Source organism: Dipodomys merriami, unplaced genomic scaffold (assembly GCF_024711535.1).
Source record: "Dipodomys merriami isolate MVZ:Mamm:240054 unplaced genomic scaffold, mDipMer1.0.p SCAF_106, whole genome shotgun sequence".
NCBI lineage: Eukaryota > Metazoa > Chordata > Mammalia > Rodentia > Heteromyidae > Dipodomys > Dipodomys merriami.
The window spans coordinates 2,391,743-2,411,231 of NW_027202338.1; the positions used below are offsets into that span (position 1 = coordinate 2,391,743).

The following is a 19,489-nucleotide window of genomic DNA, read 5'->3' on the forward strand; positions in this document are numbered from 1 at the left end:
GCTTCCATCTTCATTTGTCACCATGACAAAGCCACTTGTCCACACCTGACACGAGTCTTCTTTTTTTTTTTTTTTTTGGGTCCGGTTGTGGAGCCTGAACTCTGGGCCTGGGCTCTGTCCCTCAGCTCTTCAGCTCAAGGCTAGTGCTCTACCACTTGAGCCACAGCGCCACTTCCGGCTTTTTTCTTTTTGCTTATGTGGTGCTGAGGAATCGAACCCAGGGCCTCAGGCATGCAAGGCAAGCGCTCTACCACTGGGCCACCTTCCCAGCCCTCCGACTCGAGTCTTCTTATCTGAAAAATTTTGGATTTGAGCTGGTGCCATGTTCCTACTTGCTCTCAAATTCTAATTTTGTATTTTGTTGCAGGGATAGGTGCTGTGGAGCCCTGATTTTTTTTTTCTTCTTTTTGCCAGTCCTGGGGCTTGAACTCTGTCTGGACACTGTCCCTGAGCTCCTTTTACACAAGAGTAATGCTCTACCACTTGAGTCACAGCATTACTTCCAGCTTTTTTGAGCAGTTAATGGGAGATAAGAGTCTCAAGGACTTTCCTGCCCCTGCTGACTTTGAACCACAGTTCTCAGATCTCAGCCTCCTGAGTAGCTAGGATGACAGGCGTGAGCCACCAGAACTGGGCTTTTCTTTTTTCTTTTTTTCTGTTGGTCGTGGGGCTTGAACTCTAGGCCTGGGCACTGTCCCCTCAGTCTTCAGCTCAAGGCTAGTGCTCTACCATTTGGACCACAGTGCTACTTCAGGCTTTTTCTATTTATGTGGTGCTGAGGAATCGAACCCAGGGCCTCATGCATGGGGAGGCAAGTACTCTACCACTGAGCCACCTTCCCAGCCCCTGGGCTTCTTTTTCTCTTTTGTCACACATGTCTGCCTCCTCCCCCAAAGAACAAGTTGTGTTCCTATCTTTTATCAAACATCTCAGTTTCAGGGGGCTGAAACAGTCTCTGGAGCCAGGGGTTCCCACTGGCCCTGGGAAGGAGCATCCCCATGAGTGTCCAGACTCTCTCGCTTTGGCATTGACATTGACTCTTCCAGCTACTCTGCAACCTAGCCCTCAGTGGTAAATTTCCTGGCTAGTTCTGTCCTGTGGTTTCCTGACACAAATAGCAGGAAGTTCTTTTCACACAGCCACCATGATGCTTCATGATTTTCCTTTCCCCAGAGAGGTCAATGGAACATCAGGGCTCAGAGAGATCACGTGCATACTGTGGCCCCCATCATTCCTGTCCTGTGGGGGATTGTAGTCTTTTATTTTGGTCGGTTGCGGGACTTGAACTCTGGGCCTGGGCACTGTCCCTGCACCCTTCAGCTCAAGGTGAGCGCTCTACCACTAAGCCACAGTACCACTTTCAGTTTTCTGGTGGTTTATTGGAGAGTCTCATGGACTTTCCTGCCGGCCTGGCTTTGAACTGTGATCCTCAGATCTCAGCCTCCTGAGTAGCTAGGATGACAGGTGTGAGCCACCGGCACTCAGCTGGGATTGTAGTCTTTAAAACATTTTATTGGTGGATGGTAATTGAGCAAATGGGTTTCATTGTGATGTTCAGACATGCACATAGTGTGTGTGTGTGTGTGTGTGTGTGTGTGTGTGTGTGTGTGTGTGTGTGTGTGTGTGTGTGTGTGTGTGTGTGTGTACACGTGTACGTGCACATTCCAGTCCTAGAGCTTGAAGTCAGGGTCTGGGTCCCTGAGCATTTTCACTCAGTGATGGTACTCTACCACTTGAGCCACTGCTCCATTTCTGGCTTTTTGGTGACTAATTAGAATCTCACACTTTCCTTCCCAGGCTGGCTCTGAACTGCAATCATCAGGTCTCAATCTCCCAAGTAGTTTACAGGATGAGCCACTTGCATCTGGCATATACTGTGTTTTGATCAACTTCATAGGGGTATGTTATAGGTTAGTTAATGTCTGCAGAAACCGGGTGCCAGTGGCAAGGGCCTGCAATCCTAGCTACTCAGGAGGCTGAGATCTGAGGATCACGGTTCAAAGCCAGCCCGGTCAGGAAAGTTTGTGAGACTCTTATCTCCAATAAAACACTAGAAAATCAGAAGTGGTGCTGTGGCTCAAGTGGTAGCGTGCTCACCTTGAGCTGAAGGGTGCAGGGACAGCGCCCAGGCCCAGAGTTCAAGTCCCACGACCAACCAAAAAAAAAAAGTCTGAGGAGCACCCCTAACATATAAAGGTTAACCCATTATTATAGAGCCCTGATATCTTTTTCTTTTTTCTCTCAGCCCTGGGGTTTGAACTTACACTTGCTAGGCAAGTGCTCTACCACTTGAGTGACGTCCCTTGGTTCTTTTTACCTTGGGCTGGCCTTGAGCCACGATCTTCACACCTAGGGTTCATGAGAATCTGGGATTCCAGGCAGGAGCCACCGCACATCCGGCTCTTAATGCCTTTTGTGTCACTCACCCAAGAGTTTAGGGTGTTGCTCTGAGTGTGTGTGTGTCATATCTGGGTGTGTACTTGCAAATAGAGTGTGGTGGGGTTAATAGTGGTTGATGCCAAGAGGAAATATTTCAGGAGCCAGGTATACTCTACGTTTCTGCCTTAATTTGTGTGCAGGCTAGTAACTTGAGGTGTCAGAGGCTGATAAAATGTTCCACCTTGTATTACGTTGGGCGTGGATTAGCATGAGAGGGTGGAGGCGGGGAGGATGAGCTACCTAACTTTTCCTCAACACCTGAAGGTGAGGACCCAGAAAGTGGGTGTCGTCGGTTGAGCCCTCACTAGCCACCCTTGGATTTATGAATGGGACCTCAGAGAATTTAAAGGTTTCTGAGATAAGAGATATCATGCAATTCAGAAAAGACTAGGGACAGGTTGAAAACAGTTAACTGGTTAGCTTTTTTTTTTTTTTTTAGATTGATTTTAGACATTCTGATTTTTTTTGGTGCCAGTCCTGGGCCTTGAACTCAGGGCCTATACACAGTCCCTGAGCTTCTTTGTGTTCAAGGCTTGTGCTCTGCCACTTGAGCCACAGTGCTATTTCTCACCTTTCCCGAGTAGTTTGAGAGGAGAGTCTCATGGTGTTAGGCTTTATTAGAATTTGCCAGAAAACCACGCAGACATCCAGGCACAAACAACAAAGGAAAGATTTATTGCCCATAAAGGACCAGCAAGACCCCTTCTCACAAGAGAGAAGAAGCGCCGGCTATTGTCTGAGGTGACCTATTGGAGGCGGAGACCCCTGTGTGAGAGTGCGGACCAGGGGCTTCATCATGGCTGCTGCCCAAGTGACAGATAAGCTGCCCAGACCTGCAGGTCACTCTAAGGGGATTGTGTGGCCTTACGTAGTTGTAACTGCTCCAGAGGCCTGCCATCTCAGGGTGAAGGGGGTGGAGGCCGATCAGTTACTCTCTTTTCTTAGTGTTGCCTAGGAAAAGAGCATGCTAAGTTATGAAAGAGGCTGCTGGGCTTTCCTGCCCAGGCTGGCTTTGAACTGCAATCCTCAGATCTCATCCTCCTGAGTAGCCAGAATGACAAGCGAGAACCACCTGCATCTGGTTGGCTGTTTATAAAAACATTAGCACGGAGATGGCTTGGCCATCTGGGCCTTGCAGAGCTGTCTCTAGGGAGCTATAATTATTTTGTTTAGACCGGGATGTTAGGCAGTGGCTAAGCGTGGGGTAGGGAGAAAGACACAGGCAGTGCTCAGACCAGCCAGTGCCATGTTTAAGTTGTGTCTCCTCTTGGCACACCTGGGGCCAGGGGAGCCTCTCTGGGCCTTCTCCCATCCTAAGGCTCCTGCCACCCTTTTGTGATAGTGTTCTCTCTTCCAGTACTGCCTGTGATGCTCATTGTAGCCCACTGAACTTGTTGTTTTTTTAATCGGTCATGGGGCCTGACTTCTGGGCCTGGGTGCTGTCCCTCAGCTCTTCAGCTCAAGGTTAGCACTCTACCACTTGAGCCACAACACCACTTCTGGCTTTTTTCTGCTTTTGTGATGCTGAGGAATCGAACCCAGGGCCTCATGCATGCAAGGCAAGCACTCCACCACTGAGCCACCTTCCTAGCCCTGAACTTGGGTTTTAACCTGAGTCCTGTTGTAACCCTCTGACCAGCCCAGCTACTCTCTGAGTACACTTCAGCCTTGATGGTAGAGAAGAGAATCTAGTCACTGTGTGTTTAGGCCCTTCAGGATCTGGTAGACCATACCTGGATTCCAATCCACTCTGTCCTTTATTGACTGTGTGGCCTTAGACAATTGACTTAAACTATGTAAGCCTCAGTGGCCACATCTGTAAAATAGTAATAGCTAATATGGCTAGGTATAGTAGCTCACATCTATAATCCCAGCTATTTACGAGGCAGAGATCCAGAGGATCACACTTTGGGACCCAACCAGATAAATATTATCAGGATTCCCATCTTAATCAATAAGCCAGGCAGGGGAGCACATATCAGTAATCCCAGATGCAAAGGGGGGTGGGGATTGGGGGAGGGATTGTTGTCTGAGGCTGTCCCCAGGCAAAAACTCAAGACCCTACCTGAAAAATTCCTGAAGCAAAAAAGAGCTAAGTTCATGGCCCTAGTAAAAGAGCACCTCCTCAGCAAGGGCAGGGCCTTGAGTTCAAAGCCCCAGTACCAGGGAAAAAATCTGAAACACCAAAAAAAAAATCAAAGCTGATCATCTTCAGCTCTAGGGATTAGACTTTTTTTTTCTTTTTTCTTTTTCTTTTTCTTTTTTTTTCCTAGTCCTGGGGCTTGAACTGAGGGCCTGGGCACTGTCCCTGAGCTTCTTTTGCTCAAGGCTACCACTCTGCTACTTGAGCCACAGCTCCACTTCTGGCTTTTTCTGTGTATGTGGTACTGAGGAATGGAACCCAGGGCTTCATGCATGTTAGGCAAACACTCTACTGCTAAGCCACATTCCAAGCCCAAGGGATCAGACATTATTGTAGTTGCTCTTTAGATGAGGAAATGGAGGTACAGCAAAGTTAGGTGACATGTTCATGTTAAATGTAATTTATGATCACCTAATCACAATTAAAAAAAAAAAACGGGGAAGGTAGGGAGGGAAGGGATGGTAGGGGGAAAACAATGGAGGGGGTAACAATGTTCAATAGGAAGTGTACTCATTAAAAAAAAAGATACTATACAGAGGGTTACAGTTACATGAGCGAGGTAATGAGTACACTTCCTATTGAACATTGTTACCCCCTCCATTGTTTTCCCCCTACCATCCCCTCCCTCCCTCCCTTCCCCAAGGTTCTTTTTTTTTTTTTTTTTTGATTGTGATTAAGTGATTACTTAATTTCCGGAAATTCACAGTATTGTGGAATAATGATGCTCATTTAAAGTCACAAGTTCATCCTAACTTTCCTGGAGCAAATTGTCTATCACAGTCTGTAATATATAACGGTGCTCACATGTTATATACCATATATGTGATCAGCAGCATGGGGATATTTAGTAGTGGTTCAACCAGATGAGTGGGAGTTCTTTGTTTCTTAAGTCCTGTTCACCTAACATTTTGGATTTATCATCCACTTATCAGGGAGACCATGTACTGTTTGTCTCTTCGTTCTTGGCTTACCTCGCTCAACATGATTCCTTCTAGCTCCATCCATTTCCCTGCAAATGCCATTATTTTGTCATTTCTAATGGCTGCATAATATTCCATTATGTATAGATACCACAATTTTTGGATCCATTCATCTGTGATGGGGCATCTAGGTTGTTTCCATATCCTAGCTATTGCGAACAGTGCTGCAATAAACATGGAGGTGCACGTGTCCTTGTATATTGGTTCCTGTTGTTCAGGGTAGATGCCTAGAAGTGGTATGACTGGGTCGTAAGGGAGGTCAATCTTTAGCTTTCTAAGGACCCTCCAGACTGCTTTCCAAAGTGGTTGTATGAGTGTACATTCCCACCAGCAGTGTAATAGCGTTCCTCGTTCTCCACATCCCCTCCAGCATTTGTCGTTGGCTGATTTGTGGATGTGGGACATTCTGACTGGGGTAAGGTGGTATCTCAGGGTTGTCTTTATTTGCATTTCCTTCACCACCAGGGATGATGAACATTTCCTCATGTGTTTCTTTGCCATTTTTATTTCTTCATTTGAGAAGTCCCTCTTTAGTTCCCTTGGCCATTTAGTAATTGGTTTGTTAGGTTTGGGAGGGATTAGTTTCTTGAGTTCCCTGTATATACAGGATGTTAACCCCTTGTCTGATATATTGCTGGTAAATATTTTTTCCCAATTAGTTGGTTGTCTTTCTAGCTTGGTTGCGATAGCTTTAGCTGTGCAGAAGCTTTTTATTTTAAGGTAGTCCGATTTGTCGAGTCTCTCTCCAATTTGTTGTGACCCTGGGACTCTGTTCAGGAAGTTCCTTCCTGTGCCTATTAGTTCAAGTGTCTCTCCTACTCTGTCCTGCAGTAGTTTCAGAGATTCAGGTTTAATGTTAAGATCTTTAATCCATTTTGAGTTGATGTTGGTGCATGGTGATAGGCTGGGGTCCACTTTTAGTTTTCTGCATGTGGCTGCCCAGTTTTCCCAGCACCAGCGGTTGAAGAGGCTGTGTTTCTTCCATTGTATGTCTTTGGCTCCTTTGTCGAATATCAGCTGGCTGTAGGCCTGTGGATTTATTTCTGGATCTTCTATTCTGTTCCATTGGTCTTCGGGTCTGTTTTTGTGCCAGTACCATGCTGTCTTTGTTATTATAGCTCTGTAGTAGAGTTTGAAGTTCGGCATGGATAGCCCTCCCATATTGTCTTTATCCCCTAGAATTGTTTTGGCTATTCTAGGTTTTTTGTTGTTCCATATGAATTTTTGGACTGTTTTCTGTATTTCAGTGATGTACGTCATTGGGATTTTAATAGGAATTGCGTTGAATTTGTATATTAGTTTTGGAAGTATTACCATCTTTACTATATTAAGTCGGCCTATCCAGGAGCATGGGAGGTCTTTCCATTTCCTAGTGTCTTCTGCAATTTCTTTCTTTAACTTTTTATAGTTCTCATTAAATAGTTCTTTTACATCTTTGGTTAGGTTAATTCCTAAATATTTTATTTTTCGGGAGGTTATTGTGAATGGGGTTGCTCCCTTTATTTCCCTCTCTTCCTGTACATTATCAGTGTATAGGAAGGCAACTGATTTTTGTGGGTTTATTTTGTATCCTGCTATTTTGCCGAAGTGATTTATGATTTCTAAGAGTTTGGGGATGGAGTTTTTGGGATCGTGGAGGTATAGTATCATGTCGTCTGCAAAAAGGGATAGTTTAACTTCTTCTTTCCCTATGCGGATCCCTTTAATGTCTTTTTCTTGCCTTATTGCCCTGGCTAAGGGTTCTAGGACTATATTGAAGAGGAGTGGAGACAGTGGGCATCCTTGCCTTGTTCCTGATTTTAGGAGAATTGGTTGTAGCTTTTCCCCATTAAGTATAATATTGGCTATTGGTCTGTCATAAATGGCTTTTATTGTTTTTAGAAATGTTCCTTCTATTCCTATTTTCTCCAGAGCTTTTAGCATGAATGAATGTTGAATTTTGTCAAAGGCCTTTTCTGCATCTGTGGCAATAATCATGTGATTCTTGACCTTGGCTCTGTTGATATGTTGGATTACATTTATTGACTTACATATGTTAAACCATCCCTGTGTCTCTGGGATAAAGCCTACCTGGTCATAGTGAATTATTTTTTTTTATGAGTTTCTGGATTCTGTTAGCTAGAATCTTGTTAAGGATCTTTGCATCTGTGTTCATCAAGGAGATTGGCCTGTAATTCTCCTTTTTGGTTGGGTCTTTGCCTGGTTTGGGGATGAGTGTGATATTGGCTTCGTAGAATGAGTTTGGGATAGCTCCCTCCTTCTCTGTTTCTCTGAAGAGCTTGAGAAGTATGGGTATTAGTTCTTGTTTAAAGGTCTTATAGAATTCTGCTGTGAATCCATCTGGTCCTGGGCTTTTTTTTGTTGGAAGACTTTTGATAGCTTCCTGTATCTCATTATAGGATATTGGCTTATTTAATTGGTTAACTTCTTCTTTGCTCAGTTTGGGCAACTTGTATTTCTCTAAAAATGCATCCATTTCTGCCCGATTTTCTTCCTTTAGAGAGTATAGCTTTTGAAAGTAGTCTGTTAGAATTGTTTGGATATCTTGGGTACGTGTGGTGATGTTTCCCGTGGCATCCCTAATCCTATTAATATGGGTTTCCTCTCTTCTTTTTTTAATTAATCTAGCCAATGGGCCATCAATTTTGTTTATTTTTTCAAAGAACCAGCTTTTTGTTTGGTTTATTTTGGTTATGGTTTTCTGATTTTCTAATTGGTTAATCTCTGCTTTTAATTTGGTTATCTGGCTTCATCTAGTAGCTTTAGGTCCCATTTTTTCTTGTTTTTCTAGCTGTTTTAATTGCAACATGAGATTATTTACTTGGTCTGTCTCCATTCTCTTGATGTGGGCACTGAGGGCAATAAATTTGCCCCTCAGGACTGCTTTTGCTGTGTCCCACAAGTTTCTTTGTGAGGTGTTTTCATTTTCATTGAGTTGTAGGAAATGCTTTATTTCTTCTCTGATCTCTTCTGTTATCCAGGCATTGTTAAGGAGTGTGCTGTTCAATTTCCATGTATTAGAGAAATTTCTGCGGTATGCTTTGTTATTGAGAGCTAGCTTGATTCCACTGTGGTCAGATAGGATACAGAGGGTTATGTCGATCTCTTTGTATTTGCTTAAGTTCCTTGCATGAACTATGATATGGTCTATTTTGGAGAAAGTTCCGTGAGCTGCTGAGAAGAATGTGTACTGTGTTGTTTTAGGGTGAAATACTCGGTAGATGTCAGTTAATTCCGCTTGAAGTATGGCCTCTCTTAATTCGGTAGCTTCTTTGCCAATCCTCTGGTTGGTAGACCTGTCCTTTGGTGAGAGTGGTGTGTTAAAGTCTCCTAGTATTATCGTATTGGGATCTATTTTATTCTGTAAGTTTGAGAGCATTTGTTTGACATATCTGGGTGTACCAATATTTGGGGCATATAAGTTGATAATGGTTATATCCTCCTCTTGGATTGTTCCCTTTATTAATATGTAGTGTCCATCCTTGTCTTTCTGTACTGATTGTAATGAGAAGTTTATTTTGTCAGATATCAGGATAGCTACACCTGCTTTCTTACTGGGGGCGTTTGATTGGTAGATCCTTTTCCACCCCTTCACTCTGAGTTTGTTTGTATGTTTGGCTGAGAGGTGGGTCTCCTGAAGGCAACAGATGGATGGGTCTTGTTTTCTGATCCAGTCCTCAGTTCGTTTTCTTTTAATTGGCAAATTCAGCCCATTTATATTAAGAGAAAGTATAGAGAGATGCATTGTTGTCCCTGCCATTCCGTTTTCCTAAGTTTTTCTTCTTTCCTTTCCTCCTATGGTTGCTCAGTTAGACTTTGAGTAACGCCTGTTTGGGGCAGGCCCCAGTTCCTGGTTGTTTTCTTCAGGTTGTGTCCCCCCTCTTAGAATTCTTTGTAATGCTGGCTTAATGTTTATGTATTCATTTAGTTTTTCTTTGCTATTAAAAGTTTTCAGTTCTCCATCGAATGTGAATGCTAGCTTTGCCGGGTATATCAGTCTGGGTTGGCAGTTATTGGCTCTCAGGGCTCGTATGGTGCTTTCCCAGGCTTTTCTTGCATTCATTGTTTGTGTGGAGAGATCTGCAGTGATTCTTATTTTTTTCCTGTTGTAGTATAGCTCCTTCTTCATTTTTGCTGCATGCAGGATTGTTTCCTTATTATTCAGATCTATCATTTTTACTATAATGTGTCTAGAAGTGTTTCTCCTGGGGTCTTGCTTGTTGGGTGTTCGATAAGCTTTTGTGATGTAGTTAAGATGGTCGTTTTTGAGGTGGGGAAAATTTTCATTGATTATATTGTTAAATAGGTGTTGCATTCCCTTGCTCTGGAATTCCTCACCTTCGTCCACTCCAATTATGCGAAGGTTAAATTTTTTAGCATTATCTGCTTGCTCTTGAATTTCCCTTTGGTTTAATTTGAGTGATTTTTCCATATCTGTCACTTTTTGGTCCAGTTGGTGTATTCTGTCTTCTGTATCTGACACTCTACCTTCCATTTCATTCACTCTGTTGACAGTGGCTTCTATTGTGGTTTGCATGGAGGAAATGGATCCCTTTATGGATTCAATGTTGGTTCTCAGAGTACTGATCTCACCTCTCAATAAGGTATGCATTACCTCTAATTTGGCGTTTATCTCACTTCTTACTGAGGTTTGTGCAGCTTCCATTTTTGCATGCATCTCTTGTTTGATACCTTGTGTCTCTTTGGATAGTTCATCCTTGTGCTCTTTCAATTTCTGATCAATTTCTCGCTTTATTTCTTGAGTCATTGCCTCCAGCAACCCTTGGATGTAGCTTTTGTCTTCCATTCCTGCTTTGCTCCCACTGGGGCTCTCCGTTGCGTGGCTGCTGGCTTTTGAGGTGAGCTTGCTGTCCTGGGTGGTGGTAAACCTTGTGATTTTTCTCTGTGATTTTCGCATGGAGGTTCAGGAGACTGCTCTTCAATTTTGTTTTGGTGTGTCTGTCTTTGCTTGGTTGCTGATTCTGTATTGGTAGAGAGAGTCTGTGCCTGATGTGGGTTCTGTTGGGAGCCTATTTCCAGCTGCTATTCTGACTTACTTAGGATTCTCAGCTCTCTGCTGTAGATTGCTGGCAGTTCCCGCCTTTGGAAGGGTTGAGCAGCCTAGACTGCTTGTGTTTGCTCCTACGGGTGCTCTTGTGAAGAACAGATGCTCTGGATGCACTCTCCCAAATACTGGAGTCTACTATGGGCTCCTGATGTGTTTTTGTTTGTTTGTTTTGGGCTGGTTGTGGGCTTGAACTCTAGGTTTGGGTGCTGTCACTCAGCTTTTCAGCTCAAGGCTGGCACCCTACCATTTGAGCCACAGCACCACTTCTGACCCTTTTTGCTTTTGTGATGCTGAGGAATCAGATCCAGGGCCTCATACATCCAAGACTATCACTCTATTGCTGAGCCGCCTTAACAGTCTGGCTGGCAGCCAGGTGCAGTCAGGTGCTGGCAGCCTGTGTTGCCCAATTCCCAGTCTAGGGTATATGAGTGGAGTTTTGGTGGGGTTTGGGCTTCTCTTGTCCTGGGCCTCCAGGTCTTTTGTTGTCACAGGCGTGCTTCCCGGGGAGTGTTGTTTCCTGGTTTTCTCCCCTCTGTTGAGGCGTATGCTCAGCTTTTTACTTCAATTGGGAGGAGTTGGTTGTGTTGTTCAGGCGCCGGATCCCCAGGCCTGGTTCCGGCCCCAGCCTGGAGCGCGCTTGTTAGGCCTGTGCTGATGTGTATACCACCTAGGTTATGCAGCCTGGAGCACACTCGTTAGGCCTGTGCTGATGTGTATACCACCTAGGTTATACAGCCTGGGGGACACAGTTCAAATTTCTTCTACTGTTGGTAGTCTTGACCCAGGGGCGCTGTTCCTGGCTTGGGCATTTAAGCTCCCTTCCAGGGGTGCTCTTGCTCTAGCCTGGCCAGCTGAGTGTGCTCCACGGGCTGGTGGAGCTCTCAAACAGTTCCCAGTTTTAGTGGGTCCTGTGGTCCGGGTGTTGGGGTAGGGAGTCTAGGTCAGGGTCTGGGGATTCCCTCCAGCTCTGGTCTCCCTTGAGGGATACACTTCCCCTGTGGGGTACTCACCCTGGAGCTGGTTGTTTCTGTGTGGTGTAGGTTGTCAGTTGTTGTTGCAATCCGGGCTGGGTTGGGCAGTGGTGGCTCTGTGTGATTCTTTTCTGTCTCTGCCTCTGTCGAAGCTGTCGGGTCAAAAGTGTCCACGCTCAGGCAGCTTCTTCGCGGTACCTCTGGGGCCAGAGCGCCCCGCCGGGTCGTTGCGATTGCGATCGGGCGGGTGGTCTGCCGACAGGTCCCTTTGTCGTGCTGCTGGTGCCGAGTGGCTTTGGCGGGATGGAGCCTCTCTGCTTGGGTGGAGAGTGAGGGGTGGGGGTGGGATCCTCGTGGAGACTCCTGGCTGGTAGGTTTCTCTGTTCCTGGCGATCCGCTGTTCTGCAAACCAGTACCTGGTGATCTGAAAGCGGCCCCCTGTGTCTCTGCTGTGCCTCTGGGGCTCCCGCAGCCCCCGCTGGGGGGCTGGTCGGGCCGGCTGGCCGGCGGCTTGTCGCACTGCCGCGCAGCCAGTAAAGGTTGGGGGAGGGGTCTTCGCTTTTCTCTGTTCTGAAATTCTTCTTTTCCTCTCTTTCTTTTTTTGTTGTTCTCCGCCTCTGGTTTTTCTCTGAGTGTTCGTCTTTTTGTTGTTGTCGGTCTTTTGGGGAGATTAAGCGTTGGAACTCGAACTCTCTTTTTGGTTGGAGAGAGCTGTGGCATTTCCCTACTGCCCCGTCGCCATCTTGGTCCCCCCTCCTCTGTATAGTATCTTTAAAATAAAATTAAAAATTAAAAAAAATGTAATTTATGCCTGGGCCCAGTGGCTCACGCCTGCAATCCTAGCTACTCAGGAGGCTGAGATTTGAGGATCATGATTCAAAGCCAGGCCCGGTAGGAAACACACTATGAGACTCTCATCTCCAGTGAACCACCAGAAGAAAATCAGAAGCGGCGCTGTGGCTTAAGTGGTAGAGCAATAGCTTTGAGCGATAGAGCTCAGGGATAGCACCCAGGCCCTGAATTTGAGCCCCACAACTGACCAAAAAAGCCAAAACAAAGCAAAAAACCCATGATTTTTAGTGGCAGGCAGAACTGGGATTCTGAACAGAAGCAGTACTCCCTCATATCCTTCCCGGCTGCCCTGGACTCTGAAGTCCACCGGATACTGACAAGGATGAACAGAGAAGAAATACTTGAAGCACCTCATATGGTGCTTGACACCCACGCATGGTGGTTGTTACCCCCAGAGCAGAGGATCCTGCCTTCCAAGACATGAGGGAACGTGGCACACAGGATTAGGGCCCTGGGTCAGGGCAAGGCAGGCGAGAAGAGCCTTCCACTGGCCTGGGTCTGTCAGAGGCCTGGACTTCGGCCAGCCCAGCTTTTGTTAGACAGGGTTTATTGGCAAGTCTCGTTCCTTCAATTCCAAAGTTGCCTGACAGGCCCTGGAAAAGAAAACAGGACTGGAACTGGGTGGCCATGGTGAGACCTCTCTCCCGGCAAACCAGTTGCTCAAGAATCAACTTTTTTTTTCTGAACCTGGTGTCAGAGAATCTGGCTTTTCATTTCCTGACATATTTGGTTAGGGGCAGGGAGGGGTCTCATCTCCCGCCGCTTCCCCTCCCTCCCCATTTGGAACAGAGTAGGATCACTGCTTCAGTTCGTACAGGGTGAAATTTTGGGGGCCCTGTGGGAGGGACCTAAGGTAACCCAATTGTGGGCCTCACAGGAAGTGAGCAAGGATCAGGTGTGTATCGAGTTGATTGTTTTTCTTGTGGTGTGTACCCTGGCTCTCTGCCTCGCCTGCCCTGGGAATGGCTCTGCTAGTCAGTGAGCAGTTCTGGCAGCTCTGCCCCCCATCAGGGCACCGGATATAAGCATAATGGTTTGTGGCAAAAAGTCTTTGCAGGGTCTGAAGGACCTAGGTTTCCATCACGTGCCACTGTTCACTTGTGTGGCCTCATTTACTCATCTTCTTTGAACCTGCTTTCTCATTTGTGAGAAATTTAAAAAAATTTAAATTTGGGGGATTTTGGAGTATTTCACGTTCCCAAGTTTTGGCTTAAGGATGATCTATCTGTAAGAAATGCTTCATCTCCCCCTTAATTTCTCACATGGAGCATGGTGGCACTAGCCTATAAGCCCAGACAGGAAGATCACAAGTTCGAGGCTAGCCTGGGGTCCACAGCCAGACTCTGTCTCAAAAAAAAAATTTTTTTTTCATGGCAGGGTACTGGTGGCTCATGCTATAATCCTCTCCCCTGTTGGAACTTGCTTACCTGAGCCCCAACCAGATGTCAATTTTGGTGGAAATCATTAAAATACCCTAAAGGATAGAGCCATCTTTTACAAAGGCCAGGAAAATTCCAGAAAGGTTTAAACAACAACAAAAAGGCAGAGTAGAACTAGGAGTGAGCTCCGGATGCAGGATATAAGAGGCCCTAGGTTTTATCCCCAGCACCTCAAAACCAACTGACCAACAGAGAGAAGAGGTAAGTTTCAGGCAGCAGGAGAAATTCCAGGATCTGCAAATAAGTTTGTTAGCTAGGTACTGGTAACTCAGGAAGCTGAAATCTGAGGATCATGGTTCACAGCTAGCCAGGGCAGAAAAGACCTGAGGCTCTTAGCTTCCACCAGAAAACCGGGAGTGGCCCTGTGGCTAAAAGTGGTAGGGTGTTAGCCTTAAGTGAAAAAGCTCAGGGACAGTGCCCAGGTCCTGAGTTCAAGTCCCAAGACCAACAACAACAAAAACAAAAGTTTGTAGGGGAGGTTGCTCAGGTCAGGAATAAAGTTCAGGAAGGGACCCTGAGTGCAGAGGTCAGGGTCTGGCAGGCAGGGCAGGGAGCATCGCCCAAACGCCTAGGGTCAGTTTTCAACATCAAAGGCAAAAAGAACCCACAGAGCTTATGGACAACATGGCATGGATCTAGAGACAAGGGGGACCCAGGACATAGACCTCTTGGTAGATGAGCAGGGCCTGAGCACTTGAAGGCTAGCTCATGCTGGTCAGCTCCTACACACACGATGCCCATTGAGCAGCCTGTGATATGGTAGGCTTGAACTCAGGGCCTGGGCTCTGTCCCTGAGCCGCTTCTACTCAAGGCTAGCACTCTATCACTTGAGCCACAGTGCCACTTCTAGCCTTTTCTGAGTAGTTTATTAAAGATGAGAGTCTCATGGGTTTTCCCGCCTGGGCTGGCTTCAAACCACAATCCTCAGATCTCAGCCTCCTGAGTAGCTCGTTTGACAGGTGTGAGCCATCAGCACCTATTTTTTGAAAGAAAAAAAAATTTGCCATCTTGTTTTTGTGGTTAGTTGCCATTGAAAAATGAGTCATCTTGGCTGAACTACATGGAGAAAGTAGCTACTGCAGTCGGAAGCATTGCTGCAGGATGATGGGCGAGTCCTCCAAAGCTTTTACAACTCCAGTAGCACCTGTTGCTGGTGGTACACCCCTGGTTCTTCACCTGAGCCCATGTTGAATTTTCCACACCCTTCTGAAAACAATATAAAGATACAAACTCTGTTTTCTCCCACGTAATTTGTTTTTCTTTAGTTAGTATCTGGGGAGACACTATTTACATTATAGCTGTCTAATACTGAAAATATTTAAAAAATTTTTTTTGTTTGGTTTCTGAGACAATGACTTACTATGTACACAGTGAGGTATTATTCAGCCATAAAAGTTATGGCCCCGTGCTAATTGTTCACACCTGTAATCCTAGGTGTTACAAGAGACTAAGACCTGAAGAATGTGACTTAGAGCCAGCTCAAGAAGAAAAGACCCTATTACCTGTTAGCCAGCAAAAAAGCTGAACTGGAGATATGGCTCAAATGGTAGAGTACCAGAAACAATATGAGACACTACTGAGTTCAAGTCCTTGTACTGACAATAAAAAGCGAAGGAAGGGAGGGAGAAAAGAGAAATATAGCATGTTTTCTCTCACTTGCAAAATCTAGATTTTTTTTGTTTTTTGGTAGATTGTGGGCCTTGAACTTGGGTCCTGGACACTGTCCCTGAACTCTTTCACTCAAGGCTAACACTTTGAGCCACAGCTCCACTTCCGGTTTTCTGGTGGGTCATTGGAGATAAGAGTCTCACAGACTTTCCTGCCCAGGCTGGCTTTGAACTGCGATCCTGAGTAGCCAGAATGACAGGTATGAGCTACTGGCACCCAGCTAAAAAAGTAGATTTTTAAAAAGGAGCATAAACATGAGAAGGGGGAGTATTTGGGGGTATGAAAGAGGGAGGGGAGAATGTGATTGAAGTACTTTTGAAGTACTTTGTATATATAAGGAGGACATGGTGTAACTCACTGAAAAAGTTTTTTCAAAAAGTGGAGAGGGTGAGGGAGGAAGAAGAGAGAGCAATGGGAGGGTGAATATGATCAACGTACATGCATGTATGGAAATATCACAATAAAACCCTCAATTTGTACAATAATATATGGTAATATAAGATAGTGTATGCTAATATATAAATCTTGGGGCTTGAACTCAGGGCTTGGGTGCTGCCCTTGAGCTGGCGATAAGAGAATCATGAACTTTGCTGTCCCAGGCTGGCTTTGAACCAGGATCCTCAGATGTCAGCCTCCTGAGTAGCTAGGATTTCAACCCTAAGCTGCCAGTACCTGATCCTCAGTCCTATTTGAGTAAACATAATAAACTTAGACTCATTTGAGTTCTAAATATAGGATTCCTATTACAAACATAATCCAAATTTTTAAAAAAACTCCTAAAAGTAGGTTTCCAGGGTGTAAATATACACTTATTCTAGAGGTCCTGTCATTACCCCCCACACACACACTCCCAAATATTTTGCTCACTTATCATATGAAGTTATTTTCAAGCCTAGGGTGAAATCTACATAAAACCAGTTTCATCTCAGGGTACCTACTGCTCTGGAGTTCCAGCTCCCCTTGCTGCAGGGAAAATTCAGGGCTCTGGTGCTGTTCCAAGTATGGGGCCAAGGCTCCTGCCTCACAGAGCCAGCCAGGAAGAGAGGCTGGTGCGCTTCAGGAGACTTTGACCTTTAAACAAAGCATGTCCCAGCCGCTGCTCAGTTGGTCCTTACCACCATCCCGTTTCTCCCCCATCCCTCAACACACACTTTCTTTTTCCATAGTAAAAAAATCCTCACGTCCCAGGCTGAGGGCATAGTCTTGCATGTTCTTCCTGAAGTGAACTGAGGAGAAAGGGTAGTGGGGGGAGGGATGTCAGGCCTCCCCATTTTCTTCTCTCCTTTGGGAGCTGGCTAATGATCCACCGGTCTTCCCCACTCTTGAGAGGAGGATCATGGTCTAGCAGCTGCCTGGCCAAGGGCAGAGGACGCCTTCCCCACAGGGGAACTCTCCTGGGGAACTCGCCTCCGCCTTCCCAGCATCCTCCCCCAACACTCTTGCTTCAGCTTTCATCTGTGGCTGCCTGTGGTCTTAGATTTTCTCAATTCCGAGGCTTTGGGTTTTCATGGTTTGGGGGTTTTGTTTCTCTCCTAGTCTGTTAGCATGGGAAATAAGACTGTCCATGATAACCCACTCCTGGTGGCTCACGCCTATAATCCTAGCTACTCAAGAGGCTGAGATCTGAGGATCTCAGTTCAAAGCCAGCTCGGGCAGGAAAGTTTGTGAGACTCTTATCTCCAATAAACCACTAGAAAACCTGAAGTGGCGCTGTGGCTCAAGTGGTAGAGCGCTCGCCTTGAGCTGAAGAGCACAGGGACAGTGCCCAGGCCCAGAGTTCAAGCCCCATGACTGACCAAAAAAAAAAAAAGAAAAGAATAAATAAGAAAGTCTATGAGACTGTAATCTCCAGTGAACCACCAGAAAACCAGAAGTGGGGCTGTGGCTTGATGTGGTAGAGCGCTTAAGCGGCCAGGCCCTGAGTTCAAGCCATACAACTGGCAAAAAAAAAAAAAAAGAAAGAAAAGAAAATTAAAAAAGAATATCTACTTTTGGGGAAAAAGAAGCCCAAATGGGTACAAAGGGCCTCCTTTTGGTGAACTGATGCTATAAATACATCTCCAGGAAGTTCTCAGGCTTCATGTCCCAGCTCCTGTCTTACCTGCTTTTGTCTTTTCCAGAAGTCCTGCATCTCCCAAATGGGTATAGGTGGGGCCAGTGATCTAGAAATCCACCTTCCCCGCAGCCTCCTATGATTGTAGAAGAAGCAGTGCAGTGGTCCTGGAGCCAATACTTGAATCTATGGGGAGAGAGATACCCACCTGGGAAAGAAGCTGAGGACTCACCTAATAGTGAGCATGTTCAGGGGGGAGGCAAAACAAGGCGGGGCCAGTGAACTGAAGCAAGCACTCTTACCATTCAAGCACCTCTTCCAGTTTTCTGGTGGTTCATTGGAGATAAGAGTCTCATGGACTTTCCTTTACCAGGCTGGCTTTGAACCTTGATCCTCAGATCTCAGCCTCCTGAGTAGCTAGGCATGAGCAACTGGCGCCCAGCTGAGATTTTTTTTTAATGTGTGGAACTGTCTTATGGGCTAAGATACCAATACCATTGCTAATAATGTTTATCTGTTTGCTCAATATCTTCCAAGTATTTACACATGGATTAACTTCTTGACTCATGACACCAGCCTTGTGAAAACATACATGGTTATTATCCTTGAATTATAGCTAAAGAATCTGAGACACAGATTCTTCTCTCTGTCTCTCTCGGTCCCCCCCTCCCAGCCGTTCTCCATCCTTGGGGAATAGGAACAGGGTCTGGCTTCGATTCTCAAGATGACCTTAAATTCCTAGGCTCACAGGCGATCCCAGATCCTCAAGTGCATGCAACGCTTTGCCCAGCAAGATCCATCCATTCTGTTTTATAAGCAGCTTGAGCCCTTTAATTGAAGATTAGTATTCTACCTCTGTGAATATACCACAATTCATTTATCCATTCATCTACTAATTGGATATTTCATTAATTTTTTCCCACACTTTAAATTTTTTGGCTTTACTAGAGTTTGAACTCAGGGCCTTGTGCTTGCTAGGCTCATGTAATGTTATTTGAGCTACATTTCTGCCACCCCTCCCCCCCACACACACTTTTTTTGTCTGTCATGAAGTTTGAACTCAGGGCCTGGACACTGAGCTCTCTTGGTCAAGGCTAGTGCTCTAGCACAGCCTACTTCTGGTTTTCTGGTGGTTCATTGGAGATAAGAGTGTCACAGACTTTCTTGCCCAGGCTGGTTTTGAACTGCGATCCTCAGATCTCAGCCTCCTGAGTAGCTAGGATTACAGGCGTGGGCCACCAGCTCCCAGCTCCAACCCCTTTTTGTTTTAGGTTATTTTTCAGAGAAAAAGAGCTCAGAGACAGTGTCTAGGATCAATGTGTGAGGCTAGCACAAGCATAAACACACAGTGATCCTCTTCCCTGTGTCTGGAGCTTAGCTGGGATTTCAGGCAGAGCTCATTAACTGAGATGGGGGCTTAATAACCTTTGGCCTGGTCTTAGCCTCAAACCTCCACCCTCCTGCTCTTCTCCAGAGTGGCTGAGATTACAGGTCTGAGCCACCATATCTGACCCTATAATCTTTTAAAATGTAAACATCTGCCAACACTCTACCTTAAAAAATAAAGGGTTTTTTTTGTTTGTTTGTTTTTCTGTCGTGGGGCTTGAACTCTGGGCTGAGCGCTGTCCCTCAGCTCTTCAGCTCAAAGCTAGTGCTCTACCACTTGAGCCACAGGGCCACTTTTGGTTTTCTAGTAGTTTATTGGAGGTAAGAGTCTCACAGACTTTCTTGCCCTGGCTGGCTTTGAACCTTGATCCTCAGATCTCAGCCTCCTGAATAGCTAGGATTACAGGCATGAGCCACCAGCACCTGACGAAAAATAAAGTTTTTTCCGTCTTTTCTTTTTTTAATTACATGTCTATCACATCGAATCTCC

At 45.6% G+C, this 19,489-nt stretch overlaps 1 protein-coding gene across 2 annotated transcripts in view; it reads left to right on the forward strand.

The window, feature by feature from the left end:
- The window catches only part of LOC138813490 (CD177 antigen-like), a 74,323-nt gene that overhangs the window by 7,445 nt on the left and 47,389 nt on the right, over positions 1 to 19,489 (forward strand). Inside the window, exon 1 of one of the 2 annotated variants that reach the window (XM_070001943.1) lies at positions 10,084 to 10,166. The exons of the other annotated variant lie outside the window; for it this stretch is intronic. The gene's annotated coding sequence lies outside the window, so the exon portion shown is untranslated. Of the gene's footprint in view, positions 1 to 10,083; positions 10,167 to 19,489 lie in introns of those variants that run through there. 2 annotated transcript variants of the gene reach the window in all.